At 47.7% G+C, this 13534-nt stretch overlaps 1 protein-coding gene across 5 annotated transcripts in view; it reads left to right on the plus strand.

Moving 5' to 3' along the window:
* OXR1 (oxidation resistance 1) overlaps positions 1-13534 on the plus strand; it is a 1826889-nt gene that overhangs the window by 1725136 nt on the left and 88219 nt on the right. The window lies entirely within an intron of this gene.

The following is a 13534-nucleotide window of genomic DNA, read 5'->3' on the forward strand; positions in this document are numbered from 1 at the left end:
AAAATATGGTGCTGGTGTCCTAGCTTTAAAGTTGAAAGTGTAAAACATCTTTAACATATTTCAAGAACTGGGGCTCTGCTAGTTCATCTCTAGTGGTCAGTGTAAGTATTTTATTTAATGTTAGTGTATCGCCCTCTCCATAACTCCATAACCATGCATATAAAACTAATTTCTGTGGGTAACAAGTTACTCAAAGGTTTCAAAGCCAGTGCGTCTTGGCTGCAACGTTGTAAATGTAAATGTGGGTGTACTTGTAAAGCCCACTGTGACTCCAAGGAGTATCCTGGCGCCGAAGACCGCTGGGGAACCCGTCCTGGTTTTCCCTGTGAGATGGTCCCTTTCTGGGTATCTCCAAGGTGAAACCAGGCATCCCCGGCGTCTGTGGGGGGCCATTGTAGAGATGAGGCAAGCTTAATGCCCAGAGTTGCCTAGTGTGTTCCCTGGTTAGAGTAGGCACCGAGGCGAGAATTATAGAGTCCGTTTGACCCTGGTCCACGACCCTGCCGCGTCGGGAATTGAAACCTGGTCACGGGTCGTTCTCTGCTTACGGGTCTGCCACCTCTAACCAGTGAGCCACTCCACTCCAAGAAAACAAGTGCCCAGTCCACAAGGGATTCTCCAGCACGAGACACCGGTGAACCCACCCGTTTCTTACAGCCCCCTGTGGCCCCCACAAACAGATGCCAGACAGTCCTTTACCAGCACACAGGACATAGAAACTGTGAACACTTTAGTTTCGCTTGTGAAGTGTTAACCCCTTTCAGGTGTGACAGGAAAAACTCCCCCGTGTGGATTGAGGGGTCCTTAGCAGAATGCAACTAAAAGAACTTCCCTTAAAAAGTAAAACACTTTAAAGTGAATTGCGATTCTCCTATTAACATGACCAGAGAATCTGGATTTCATTAAAGACACGGAGGCTAACATTATGCATTAATCTTTTAATGCCAACTCACAACAGCCGCTTACATCATAAAGGAACAATAAAGAACTAGATGACATCACGTCATCAATATAAGCCATGACCAGGAGTAGAGCTGCCTCTTTTAAATGCGAACGAACGATGAGAAGTTTAATCAAGCTGCAACTTGGTACAAGGATGGTGAAGAGGTTGAAATCCATGGAAGGAAGTGAAGCAAAAACCGTGGAGATCCACTAATTCGAATTATCTGAAAATAAAATGAACATAAAAAATTTGAACCGTTGATATATGAGGAGAATTCAGAAAGTTAGCAATAACATTAGAAGTAAGCAAACTTGAATTCTGAAAATTGAATACACATCAGAAATTAAATGTTATTAATGTCTAATTGAACAAAATATCCAAAATATACTCCATCCAAGGGAGGGAAGGGGGGGATAATGTTAGCCTCTGTGTCTTTAATGAAATCCAGATTCTCTGGTCATGTTAATAGGAGAATCTCAATTTCATTACAAAACAAGGAGGCTACATTATGCATGTTGGTAGCCCTGAATAACAGCATCAGAAACATGTTCGATAGGTTTGCAGTAATGATGCGCAAAGGTAGAAGCATTAGACCAGTCTGCACACTTAAGGATAACATCCAACTTACCACCACACCAAAAAGATTTGCTGGACATAGCACTTCTTAGAGAGTAAGCCTGAAATTTAGAAAGATCAATGCCAGCAAGGTTCATAGCCAGCTTAACCCACCTAGCAATAGAGCAGGATGAGATGGGTTTAAAGGGTCTGACATAGGAGACAAGAAGTTGATTTGCATCAGGTGGACGGAGGTCTTTCATTCTTGAGTCATATTCCTTCATGCAATCAACTACACAAGGGTTTTTGCAGAGATCAAAACGAGGGTAAAAAATGAAATCAGACATGGTCTTAGTTCTTTTATAGATTTCAAATTTAACACCAAACATGTCATAACATCTACAGGAGATATCTAAAGCTTTGACGTCAGATACCCTGCGACAAGAAATCAGACATATGAGAGAGGCAAGTTTAATTGAAAGACATTTTCTGTTAAGAAGGGAGTTATCAGGCCAGGAGCAAAAAAGGTCAAGCAAGAGTTTAACATCCCAAACAGATTGATATTTAGGCCTAGGGGGCGTTTTAAGCCTGATACTTTTAAGTACTCTACAAATGATAACATTCTTACCTACCGTCTTACCGTTGACAAGGGAATGTCCTGTGGAAATTGCAGATCTAAAACAGTTAATAGATCTATAGGAAAGAACACTGTCAAAGTTCCACCAGGAAATTCACTACATTGACGATAGGAGCCTCCACGGGATCCATGTCCCTTTCCATGCACCAACTAGACAATTCTTTCCAGATGTTATTATATCTGTAGTGTGTTCCAGGTGCCCAAGATTCTCCAAGGAGAGTGAGAGTCGAAGACGAAAGTCCAGACAATTGGTTAGATTGCCTGACACTTTCCAGGCAAGAAGGTTCAGATTCCCTGAGAGAACCAGGTGGTGATCTTCTCCGTTTGCGTTTAGCAGGAGCCCTTGAGTACCCGGAATCAGGAAGGGAACGTCGTAAGAAAGTTCCAGAGCTGTGGGGAACCATGCTTAAGACGGCCAGAAAGGGGTTATCAGGACCAGAGAGCACTGTTCCTCTCTCACTTTCTGCAGAACCCTTTGGATCATAGCAAATGGCAGAAAGGCATAGGGGCGCAGAGGAGCCCAAGATTGGAGGAAAGCGTTGACAGCTAGGGCGCCCGGGTCTGGCATCCAGCTGAAATACTGAGGGAGTTGGAAAGTCAAACTGCTTGCGAAAAGGTCCACATCGAAAGGACCCCAGAAGTGAACCAGGGAATTGAAAACAGACGTATTGAGTTTCCAATCGCTGAAATCTAGAAGGAATCTTGAGTTCTAATCCGCTGAGAGATTGGATTTCCCCGGGAGGTATTCTGCCCTCAGTGAGATCTTGTGTTCCAAGCAGAACATCCAGAGTTTCTTGGCCAGGTCTGATTGGTCGGCAGAGCTCGTACCACTGAGACGGTTGATATAGGAGACTGCGGAAACGTTGTCCATTTTCAGGAGAACGGATCTGCCCTGAAGAGAATGTCTGAAACTCATCAAGGCATAGAGACCGGCCGACAATTCTAGGAAATTTATATGGTGAGATGACTCTGAAGGGGTCCATATCCCACCAGTGTCCTGGTTGAGGAGACGTGCTCCCCAGCCGTGAAGGCTGGCGTCTGACTCCAAAACAAAGTCTGGAGTTGAACCGAAGATAGCCCTTCCGTTCCAGGCGTCCAAATTGTCCAGCCACCAAGAGAGTTCCAGTCTGGCTTGTTCGTCCAGAAATACGTGGTCTCCGTACCAAAGTCCGGATCTGAGAGCATTGGCTTTCACTCTCTGAAGAGCACGATAGTTCAGGGGACCTGGAAAGATAGCTTGGATCGAGGAAGAAAGGAGACCGAGAAGTCTGGCTAATTCCCGGAGGGAGAGAGACTGTTGCCTTAGAGCAAACCTGATCTCTTTGCGAATTTTGGTAATTTTCTTTTTTGAAAGTAAGAGGAGACAGCTGGAGGTGTTTACCGTGAAATCTAGGAACTCCAAAGATTTTGAAGGTAAAAGAATGGATTTTTCCCTGTTTATAATGAATCCGAGATCCTCTGAGGTCCATGGAGGTTTGGAGATCTTCTAATATCTGTGCGGACATGATAAGGATGTCGTCTAAGTAGATAGTGAGACGAATACCTCTGGATCTCAGGATGGATACGATCGTTCTCATGACCTTGGTGAAGCACCAAGGGGCGGATGAAAGGCCGAATGGAAGGGCCTGAAATTGAAACAGGCGATTGTCCCAAATAAATTGGAGAAAGGGTTGATGTTCTTTTGCCATGGGTATGGTGAAATAGGCATCTTTTAAATCTAATTTGACCAGCCAGTCTTCCCGGAGGAGAAGGTCTCTGAGCAGATGGATGCCCTCCATCTTGAAATGTCCATAGAAGAGGTATTTGTTTACCTCCCGAAGGTTTATTACCGGTCGCCAACCCTTGTCCTTCTTCTTGACTAAGAAAAGGGTGCTTACAAAATAATTTTGAGACCAAGGTACCTAGATTATAGCGCCCTTCTTCAACATAGAGGAGACCTCTTCTTTGACGAGTTCTAGGTGTTCTAAGGGAAGAACTAGAGGTTTCGGAGTAACCGATTGATGTGGGATCTGTATAAAATCTATTTTGAAACCCTGGACAGTTTTCGAGAACCCAGGGGTCTTGTGTCAAGGATTCCCAAACGTGAAAAAAAATGTTTGAGCCTCCCCCCGACCTTTGGGGGGGAAGAAGAAAGAGAAGCACTTACTTTGAGTAGTGTTGTTGGAAGCACCACGGGTGGGGGGAACCTTTTCCACGTGAACCTCTTCCTCTCTGTGGGTAGTATTGTTGGTTGTTGGAGGGGTAGAAGCCTCTACCGGTAGAACCTCTTCCTCTTCCTGATGAGAAGGGCCAGAAATTTCCGCGGCCGGAAGAGGGGCCCCTTCTTCCGGCCTGACCAAAAAGGTTTGTCGAAAAAACTCATGTTATTTTGAGCTTTATCCAAAGCGGTAAAAGTTGTGACATATTTACCAAGCGTTTTAATCATGTCCTCTCCAAAGAGAAAGCCATTGGGTTTAGACGAAGGTTCTTTCTCAGCAAGATCGCAGAGTTTTCGATTTATTCTATTAAGGACAGTCTTCCTTCTTTCAATGTTAAGTGAGGAATTTGCGTTACCAAGGAGTACTATTGCTCTGTGGCTCCATCCCCTAATTAGATTGGCATCAAGGGGAGAGTTAGAAATGTGGGATTCCTTGGCTAAGTCGAGGATCCTAGTAAGGGGCCTAAGAGGTCAAGAAGGTGATCCTGACAGGCTTTAAGAGCCCTTTCGAGGCCCTTCCTGGGATCCTTGCCTAATTTAAATAAGAACTTTATAAGGTCAGGGTCTAGGTTAGGTGTTTGGCATACTTTGTCTTCTATGTACGGTCTAGGACACTCAGACCTCATAGTGTTACGGGATTCTCTCTCTCTCTCTCTGTCTCTGTCTCTGTCTCTGTCTCTGTCTCTCTCTCTCTCTCTCTCTCTCTCTCTCTCTCTCGCTCTCTCTCTCCCTCTGGAGCGTGTGTTTGTGGGTGAGGGGGGGTTAGACGGAAAAGGGGAAGGGGACTCAATGTGTGTTTTTTGTCATCTTGGGTACAGTTATTGAATTTGTAATCCGTTTCTCTTTGGCCAAAGTTCTGAGGAATGATAGCGTTTGAGCCAGCCTCTTAAAAGGGAACTCAATTCACAAATAGATATTAGACTCAAAACATCCTCCAAAACCAGTTCCCTCCGAGATTTCGTTGAAACTGAAATTACCTCCTCAGCTTCTTTGATCCAGTCATTGCCATTTAAAAAAAAAAAATCATTTTTGTTGCTTAAGCTGTATCTCGTTGGCAAAAAAACACTGACAAAGAAAATAGGTCAAGAAGGCGAGACCTTTTGGCTTTGCCAATGCTAGTTATGTCTGGCATAGAGACAATCTATCAGTACAGAGAGACTTTTGGTAAGTGGTCTTCCCGTTTGTCTGTTAAGCAGGTATTACATATTACTCCATGCACCATTGCGTACCGTATGGTACTGGGTCCCTTCACTGCGAGTAAACCCCTGTGCACATTCGTCAAAAAATAGCCCATTTTACTATCAGGACTGCTTAGTGTATCTTTGTTTACTATTTCCACGCTACAGAGGAATTTGTTTATAAACACAACAGCTGGTCCCTTGATTGATTGATTCAGTGCTTCTGCTCCATAAGGTGTCGGCTCTGCATCCTAATGTTCCTGACTCCATATTCGGCCAGAATAAACATGCAGCGGTTTCTAGGAATTCTCTTGAGGCCTAGCCCATAGCAAATGGTAGAGTGACATGTCTGGCATGAGTGTGTGAGCTGCGATTGTCTCCAGTCACTCAGGTGAAGCACTTCCCCTTCAAAGAGCTTCCGAATGCAGTTTATTAACCCCTCCCCATGCCTGTCTGCCCTAACTTGGAGCCAGTTGACCTCGTTGTTCCGCCCCTTCCCTCTCCCAGACAGCAATGACTGTTTGATTGTTGTGAATCAATAAACGCCCACTGCATCGCACTACATACTTTGTCCCAAGCACTGTAAAGCTTGTGCCATGGCTCCCCTCCCATTTGTAGGTCGGTGACAGGGACGCTGAGTAGTATAAGGGAATTGCAGGTGGCTAGGAATATAAAAGCGGAATATTTTCAAGCCCTGCTAAAATGAATGACGCTTTTGGACATTTCAGAAATTTCATTAAACAAATAAAGATAATATGCGAAGATCCCTGTCAAGGAGTTGCTGCATTTAGGAACGCCATTCCCTCTTTTTAAGTTCTCTTTTTTAAAATTTCCTCTGGATTGCCATTCATTCTTGTTTGTTCTAAATGCTGCCTTACGTGAGGACTGATGAAGCTAAAAGGGATCAGTTCTCTTAAGGTCTCGCTGAGCCAGCGCATGCGCTGCTCGGAGACATTTAGTATTGGGGTTTTCAAAGTGCTGCCACAGGCTTTTGATGGCCTAGCGCTTGCCTTCACGCAAGCGTGCATGCGCGCAGCCTCCATCTGCTTCCCTTCCAGCGCGATGTTTGACCTAAAAATACTTCGATGTAGGTCAATGTGGCACTGGTTTTATAAGCGCTTTAATTTTATTTGCCGCTTCAAAGCGCCGCGCTTTAATTACAAGCGATTTGCTTTAATTATATTTGCAGATCCATCTGCTCCCCCTCCAGCCACCAAAAACAGGCTGCCCATTTGATGCTCCTCCCACGTCTTTACCGGCAAAAGCCTCTTCCATCTATAGTAATGAGCCGCTGTGCCGGGCTCCAACTTGCCCCCCTTCCTTCCTCCCCTACAGCAGCTGATTAGCAGCTCACAACACCGGAACGAGTTGTGTTGCTGCTGGAACCAGATGCATGTGAGTACTGGTTTTGTTAAAAATTTCTTTAAAATATGAACTTACTGACTTACATAGACTTGTAAATGGTACACTTACTTATACCTTCCTTGCTGCATGTAGGAGATATGCCATATTAGTTCTCCGAAATACATCCTACTGCTCAAAGTGTTACATCGGCGGGACACTGGGCTTCCAGTCCTCGGAATTTAGTTAACCAGTCAACGCATTCAGGGAGCTGTAAGCTTAGTTTGTTTCGGTTTACTCAAAAGCAGTAAAGTACATGATAACCTTCTGTTCACTGCAGGCTGGGAAGTGTGAGTGTAAAACTATTTAGGCAAACACTCTCCTTGCACAGGTCACACGCTCAAATCCAGCGTGCACAGAATCTACACATCACTGCCCAAAAGGCAATGAAATGGACGCCAGTAATTTGGTAAGTAACTATCTTAAGCGCCCAGAAACGTTTTAATTTGAGTTATGCGTTATATATGTCCAATGTGATCACTGTTAAAACTCATGCTAATAAATTAGTCCAAAAGAAAGCAACAAAAGAAACGTATTACCTCAACCACTGCGTTCAGGACAGTTACATTATGCGAATAAACAAGCATCGCCAAATGCCAGTTCAGAACTCTTCCCACTCAGGCAGCAGTTTTTGGAAATGCCTTTCACAGTGTAATGTAATGGGAAGAACGGTGACAGACAAGCTTCGGATTCAAGCAAATAGAAACCCACGTTGTCATTCAGAGGATCACAGCACATGGCCAGAGATGAGCGTTCAGGAGGCACTGCAAATAAGGTTATGGTTCGAAGATACACACCCTCTACCCAAGAAGCACTGCTTCATTCTTTCGCAAAGACCGCTCCCAGCGAAGCTTAAGCCAGCTGGGAGTTGCATAGTTGGCGTTGTCACTTGGGACCTGGCACTAGGCCCCAGCAGCACTTCAAGTATCTGCTGTCCGGAAGAAGGACCCTTGGCTTACAAAACAGACCTGATCCACACGAGTGCGCCCTAGAGGGTGAATTGCCTTTTATATCCCATTTCAGGTTTTCATGATGGCTATCTGGTAGCTCAAAGCATTGTGCCAAGCACACAGGTGAGCCAATGCCTTGTTAGAAAGAAACTAACATAACGTGAATTTGTAAAGTACACGTTCACACAGCAAAATATGTTTTTTGTTTACTAATACCCTTCCAAGTTGGACTTTAAAACCTAATTACAAAGATACAGTTTTTTGGTGACAAAGGTGTTTGCTTTCCAGACCATGTTCGGGAACATTCTTCCTGCTTTCCATCACATGTGAATTCACTCAAGCAAGCTCATTTTTGCCAGGATCTTCCCAGGGCCATTGGATATGCATTTCGTTCTCTCCTTTTGAACAAGAATTACTATCCTTCCCTTTAATGTTTTCAGCATAAACCGAAAGTGGCATATCTGTATATAGAGGTCAAACGAGCAGATGGTTTTTAAAAAGACTTTATGTAATTAATATACCTTATCGCAAACTACTACTGGTTTGTCTGCAATAAATTATCTGAAGCAATCAATTATATTTTGGTACAGGTACGGAAATTAATTTGGAAATAACATGGACGGTCTGCATACTTTAAAATTTGAAGGTATAAGAACAAGAAATGTATTTGTTAAATTTGGCATGTCGCAAGGATTTAAACTTTCATGTAAAAAATAACTGAGCCAACTTTCTTTTTGATGGAGTTTCCCCCATTTTTTTACTTTTTGTATGCTAAGCAGCCTAGGTTTGCACACAGTCATGTGCCCTTCGTTGGGGAACTAGGGGAAGCGTACATTTATAATACTGATCTGAAAGAAACCGGTTAGTATTATATTCCTTACCTTCGAATATCCCCAGGTGTCGGACTGGATCCGGAAATTGGAAATTTTTACGTAGCAGTACCCTTGCACGTCAATAGGCGTCGTCTGCGGCTCCGTCGTCGGCGCCATGATGACGTCGTCGGAGTACTTGGGCGCCGCCTCCGCGTGCTGACGTTATTTATTTATTTTTTTCCACGCCAGCATCGCAGATCCGGAAAAAGTGGTACCTTAGTCACTTTTTGACTAAACTTTTTTGAGATCTTTTTGATCATTCTTCGAGTCTTCGACTCCGATCGGTGCCGGTAGGGATGCCAGGTTTTTTTTTTTTTTATAATTTTTAAAACCTTTATTGTAGTAAAGCACACAGCTGTTCAGCCTAACATCCCGGAGGCAAGGCAGCATGGTATCAGAAGAAGTAGTGTGCAAAGCGATTCATATCAGAACAATGCAGGTTGTTTTTTATTTTATATATAAACAGAAACCTAAACCGAGGCGCCCGAGGGCGCAGAAGAAAGGCAATGGAGAAGGAGAAATGCCTATGAGTCAGTAGGAGGCGTCAGAGGCCAGGTAAGATTTAGAAAAGAACGTAAGTAGGATGTAGAAAAGGGGTGGGGAAGAAGGAACAGGAGAATTACAACACGAGTGGCATAGCTGGTGTCATCAGCTACGGTGACAGGTTTTCATCGCGGGGAATCGGCTCTGGTGGCAGGCACAAGTCACCTCTGTAAGCATTCCATGCCCCCCACACCTTATTCCATGTCTGAGGTCGCCCCCTGGCAGTATACACAGTCTTCTCACGCAGCATACACCAGTCCATGTTAGCCTTCCATTGCACCACCAGGGGGGCCGCGTTGGATCCCCATTTCTGCGCTATATCCCTCTTAGCGACCATGTTGCCCAGTGTAGCCCAACGAGTCTGCGCCGTGTTGTAGTCATTCGGCTCCCAGACATTGAGGAGGCACCTACGCGCCTCTGCAGCCAACTCAACTCCAGTCACCTCCCTCATCACTCGGTGTACTCTCTCCCAATAAGGGGCAATAACGGGGCACTCCCATAATATATGCATAAAAGTAGCAAGGGCTCCGCAGCCACGACGACAATAGCCATCAGGCGAGAAGCCCATACGCACAAGCCGGGGGCCGGTAACGTACACCCGGTGGAGGATTTTAAACTGCACCAGCCGCAGACGCGAGGAGATGGCGACCTCCTTAGGGGAGGACACAGCACTCTGCCAGTCCTCGTCGTCCAGTTCCAGGCCATCGGCTACCCACTGGTCCCGCAAGCGCTGGAGGAGGTCGATTCTAACATTAATCAGCTTCTTGTAGGACAGAGAAATGGCGCTATCTGGCATATGCCCGTCCAGAACCCTGTCCTCCAAGGGAGAGCTCTCGGGGATTTCGCCCTCCTCCGGTCTGGCGGCAGTGATTGCGTGCTTAAGTTGGGCATGACGGAAAAACTCCGTTCCACCCAATCGGTATTCCGCCTGTAGTTGCGGGAAAGTCTTGACTTCCCCCCTGGCCAGCATGTCTTCCACCCTCGAAATACCTATGAGGTCCCATTTGTCGAAACCCTTGGTATGCCAGAGCTTGCCTAAGATATCTGAATCATATAGAGGGGTGAATTTCGTCAGTCTGCCCTGCCAGCCCTGTATCTTATTGATCGTTCGCCACGTGTGGACCGCCGCCTTGGTCGGGCCCGTGAGGCGCCGATCGAAGGATCCAGAATATAGAGCGCGGTAGTAATTGCCTCCGTGCAAGAGCCACCTATCCATAGCATAGCCCGGGCTGTCCACAGGACCATAAAGGCCATGGTTAATAGCGGTAAGTTGAGAGGCCCAGTAGTACCTCCGCACATCTGGTAACGCAATGCCCCCGTCATACCACGGCATCGTAAGCTTCTGGACAGCGACACGGGGCCGACCATCCCAAAGCAGGGCACGCTGCAGGCTCTCAACCTCCCTAAAATAACGAGCCGGAACAAGGTCCTGAGTGTTCTGCAAGGCATATAAGAACCTGGGCAGGGACATCATTTTAAATAATGCCGCCCGGCCCAGGAGAGAGAGAGGGAGCTTGCGCCAACTCTCCACATCCCTCCGCAATCGGTGGAGCGGCGGGAGCAAGTTGTGGTCATACCTCGCCTTAGGATTATTCGATATATACATCCCTAGGTACTTGAAGCCTTGCCCGGCCAGTTGTATGTTGCAACCTCTGGGGAGGCGCGGCGTGTCACCCTTGAGGATGTAAAGGGAGGATTTGGCCCAATTAATAATCAGGCCAGAATAGCGCCCAAACGACCTGAGCACGTCACACGCCACAATAAGCGACTTACAGGGGGAGGTGAGGTAAAGCAGGATGTCGTCCGCATACAGGGAGACCCTGTCCTCGAAGCCTGGGAACCAGGAGATCCCATGCAAGTCAGGGTGCGAGCGTAGCATAGCCACGAGCGGCTCCAGGGCCAACGCAAACAGGAGTGGAGACAAGGGGCAACCCTGTCTGGTGCCGCGGTGGAGCGCAAAAGGAGCAGACATGCGGCCGTTAACCGTGACAGCAGCCAGTGGGCAAGCATAAAGAAGTTGCACCCAGCCCAGGAAGCCCGGTCCAAACCCAAACTTTGTCAGCACCGCCCATAAGTAGCTCCACTCTAGGGAATCAAAGGCCATCGTGGCATCAAGGGAGGCAAGAACCGCCGGTTCCGTAAGGGCGTGAGCTCTGGCCATGACCCCGTGCAAACGTCTCAAGTTGAGGGCAGTGTTGCGGCGGGGAATAAAACCGGATTGGTCCGGGTGCACCAAGTCGCTAATAACCCCGACCAGCCGATTTGCCAGTAGTTTAGCCAGGATCTTGGGCTCCGCGTTGAGGAGAGAGATGGGGCGGTAGGATCTACAAACATCCCGCGGTTTGCCTTCCTTATGGATGACCACTATGGTGGCCTGCCGCTGGTCCAAGGGAAGGACACCCTCCTCACGGGCCCGTAGGAACATGCCCCTCAAATAAGGAGAGATCACATCCGGCCGGATCTTGTACAATTCAACCGGTATGCCATTGGGGCCGGTAGCTTTACCCGTTCGCAGGGCGCGGATCGCCAAAGCAATCTCGTCCGCGGTGATATCCCGGTCCATATCGACACTTTCCTCTTCCGAAAGACAAGGGAGGTCAATCGCCGAGAGAAACTCAGCTGAATCGGCCTCGGAACGATCCGAGCCGGCTGTATAAACACCCCGAAAATAGTCCGCAAAAGACTCGGCGATGGCACTCGGATCTGTGACCACCACTCCGTCCTCGCCCAGGATTTCCGGGACCACCCGGCTTGCCATCTCCCGCCTGTCCAACCAGGCCAGCAGTTTACCGGCCTTATCACCGACGTCATAAATGCGGCCTTGCTGCTCCTTGGCCAAAACCAGGGCAGCATTCGTAGCGAGATCATGATACTCCGACTGTTTCAGGGAGAGTTCGTGTAGGAGGGAAGGGTCAGGCTCAGGCCCCAAACGGGACTCGAGATCCAAGACTTCTTCTTCCACATGCAGAAGGTCGGCATCACGAGCTCGCTTGGCTTCCGCAATGAGAGCTAGAGCTTCACCTCGCAACACAGTCTTGAAAGCCTCCCACAGGGTGACCGCAGAGCCAACGGAGCCCACATTTTCAGTGAAATATAGGTCGATGGCCTTAGCCAGGAGCGCTCGCGTTTTATGGTTGCGGAAATACCAAGGATTTACTGCTGCCGGACGGCTGGACAGGACAACACCGAAATCAAAGGAGACCCACAACGGCGAGTGATCGGAGATGCCCCTTGCCAGAAAACGGGCCTCGGAGATGGCAGGCGACTGCGCCGCCAGAGTGAGAACATAATCTATGCGGGACAGGCTCCCATGGGCACCGGAGAGAAACGAAAACTGGCGGAGCGCAGGATGCAGTAGCCGCCAACAATCCACCAAACCCATAGAGTCAAGGAAGGTCGGCAGCCACAGTTGGGAGCCCGGTAGGTCCCTCGGTGGCTGGCGATCAAGGGTGCCAGAGCAGACTGAGTTGAAATCGCCCCCTAGGATCAATAAGCCCGAAGGCAGGGACAAGATGGCGCTACCAAGGTCATGGAAGGTGCTAGATTGGAGGCCTGGGGGAACATAAACCGAAAGCAGCGTCAGGGAACGCCCCTCCCATCTTCCCGCCACAGCTGCGTAGCGTCCTCTGTCATCAAGTAGTGTGACGTCTATTTCAAGAGGAAGGGACGCACGCACAAGGATGCCCGCCCCCCGGGAACCCGAGGAGAACCCAGAGTGGGCAACCATTTTGTAACCCTTACGATTTAAAGCCCTACAGGAGTTTCCCACTAAGTGCGTCTCTTGCAAAAGCACAACATCAGGCATGTGCCTCTTTATCAGTTGAATTACCACCCCTCTCTTAACTCGGTCACCTAGTCCATTGACATTCCAGCTAAGCACTTTCATTTTCCTACCCCCCATCATCCAACAACCCGCCCCACCCGACTCCAACCAGCTCAATTATCAATTGCACAGTGAAATACACAGTCCATTGCCTCAAGAAAGAGAAAGAGATAGAACAAACAAACAATAAAACTTGCATAGTTGCACCCCCCACCCTGCACCCCTGCATATGACTAAAAAGCCCCCCCAACCAGCAGTGTGCCTGTCGCCCCATAACTACTCTACAAGAAGACACCCAGAGGAGTGAGGAATCTCCGGGGATGCCAGGTTTTAAACCTTGTGAGGACTGCGACCGGCTGATGTCGGTCACCGACCCTCACTGACTGTGCCTCCACTGTCTCGGCTGCCATCATGACGACAAGACCTGCTCCAACT

Source organism: Lissotriton vulgaris, chromosome 4_1 (genome assembly GCF_964263255.1).
Source record: "Lissotriton vulgaris chromosome 4_1, aLisVul1.2, whole genome shotgun sequence".
Lineage (NCBI taxonomy): Eukaryota > Metazoa > Chordata > Amphibia > Caudata > Salamandridae > Lissotriton > Lissotriton vulgaris.